This window comes from Phalacrocorax carbo, chromosome 5, assembly GCF_963921805.1.
Source record: "Phalacrocorax carbo chromosome 5, bPhaCar2.1, whole genome shotgun sequence".
NCBI lineage: Eukaryota > Metazoa > Chordata > Aves > Suliformes > Phalacrocoracidae > Phalacrocorax > Phalacrocorax carbo.
The window spans coordinates 44,806,678-44,809,018 of NC_087517.1; positions in this window are offsets into that span (position 1 = coordinate 44,806,678).

Here is a 2,341-nt window from a genome sequence, read left to right on the forward strand (position 1 = left end):
CAGAGGTGAGAGAAGTGCTGCTTGCCATGCCTTGGGCTGCAGCGGGGATGTCGACGTCAAGATTGCTGCCATAGCAACCAAGGTGGCCACCTTAGCAATCAAGATGGCTGCATTAGCAACCAAGGTGGCCACCTTAGCAGCAAAGTTGGCTACCACAGCAGCCAAGATGTCCATCCTAGCAACCAAGATGGTTGTCATAGCAACAAAGGTGGCTGCCATAGCAACGAAGATGGTTGCCATAGCAGCCGAGATGGCCACCTTAGCAACCCAGATGGTTACCATAGCAACCAAGATGGTTGCCATACCACCCAAAATGGCTACTGTATAAACCAATATTGCCAACGTAGCAAGCAAGATGGCCGCCCTAGCGATCAATACGGCTGCCATAGCAACAAAAATGGTTGCAATAGCAACCAAGATGGCGACCCTAGCAACGAAGATGGCTGCCCTAGCTACCAATGTGGCCACACTAGCAGCATAGATGGCTGCCATAGCAACCAAGATGGCCGCCGTACCAACTAAGATAGTTGCTATAGCAACCAAGGTGGCCGCCTTAGCAACAAACGTGGCGCCCTAGTAAGCAGGATGGCCACACTAACAATGCTAGAATCTTGCCAAAGAAACCAATATGGCAGCCGTAGCAACGAAGTTTGCTTCCATAGCAACCAAGATGGCTGCCATAGCAACCAAAATGACTACCCCTAGCAAGCAAGATTGCTGCCATAGCAGCCTAAATGGCCACTCTAGCAACCAAAATGGTTGCCATAGCAACCAAGATTGCGACCCTAGCAACGAGGATGGCTGCCATAGAAACTAAGATGGCCGCCCTAGCAACAAAGATGGTTGCCATAGCAACCAAGGTGGCCATTCTAGCAATCAAAATGATTGCCATAGCAATCAAGATGGCCAATTTAGCAGCAAAGATGGCTGTTATAGCGACCAAAATGGCCACCCTAGCAACAAAGATGGCTGCCATAGCAACCAAGATGGTTGCCAAAGCAACCAAAATGGCTGCCGTAGCAACCAATATGGCTGCCTAGCAACCAATATAGTTGCTATAGCAACCAAGAGGGCGATCCTAGCAACCAAGATGGTTGCCATAGCAGCCAAGGTGGCATGTTTAGCAAGAAAGTTGGCTGCCATAGCAAGCAAGGTGGCAGCCTTAGCAACCAAGATGGTTGCATAGCAGCCAAGGTGGCCACCCTAGCAACCAAGATTATAGCCATAGCAACCAAGGTGGCCGCCTTAGCAACAAACGTGGCGCCCTAGCAACCAGGATGGCCACACTAACAATGCTAGATTCTTGCCAAAGCAACCAATATGACGGCCGTAGCAACGAAGTTTGTTTCTATAGCAACCAAGATGTTTATGCTAGCAACCAAGTCGGCTGAACGACCAACCAAGATGACTGCCCCTAGCAACCTAGATGGCTGCCATAGCAACGCAAATAGCTATTCTAGCAACCAAAATGGTTGCCATAGCAACCAAGACGGCCACCTTAGCAGCAACGATGGCTGTTATAGCAACCAAAATGGCCACCCTAGCAACAAAGATGGCTGCCATAGCAACCGAGATGGTTGCCATAGCAACCAAAATGGCTGCCGTAGCAACCAATATGGCTGTCTAGCAACCAAGAGGGCGGCCCTAGCAACGAAGATGGTTGCCCTAGCAACCAAGGTGGCTAGTTTAGCAACAAAGATGGCTGACGGAGCAACCAATGTGGCTGCCCTAGAAACCAAGATGGCTGCCCTAACAACCAACACGGTTGCCATAGCAACAAAGATGGCAAGCCTAGCAACGATGATGGCTGCCCTAGCAACCAATGTGATCACCTTAGCAACAAAGATGGCTGCCATTGCAACGAAGATTGCTGCCCCTAGTAACCCAGATGGTTGCCATAGCAACCAAGATGGCCGCCCTTGCAACCAAAAAGATTGCCATAGCAAGCAAGGTGGCCACGTTAGCAATAAGATGGCTGCCCTAGTAACCAAGATGGCCACACTAGCAACCAAGATAGCGAACCTGGCAACAAAGATGGCTGCCCTAGCTACCAAAGTGGCCAGTTTAGCACAAAGGTGGCGCCCTCGGAATAAGAAGAGCCACACTAACAACTCTAGATTCCTGCCAAAGCAAGAAAAATCGTGGCCGTAGCAGTGAAGTATGCTTCCATAGCAACCAGGATGTTTACCCTAGCAACCAAGTCGGCTGCCATAGCAACCAATATGGCTGCCTAGCAGCCAAAACAGTTGCTATAGCAGCCAAGATGGCTGCCATAGCAATCAATATGGCATCCAGCAATCAAGATTGCTGCCATAGCAACCAAGGTGGCCACCTTAGCAAT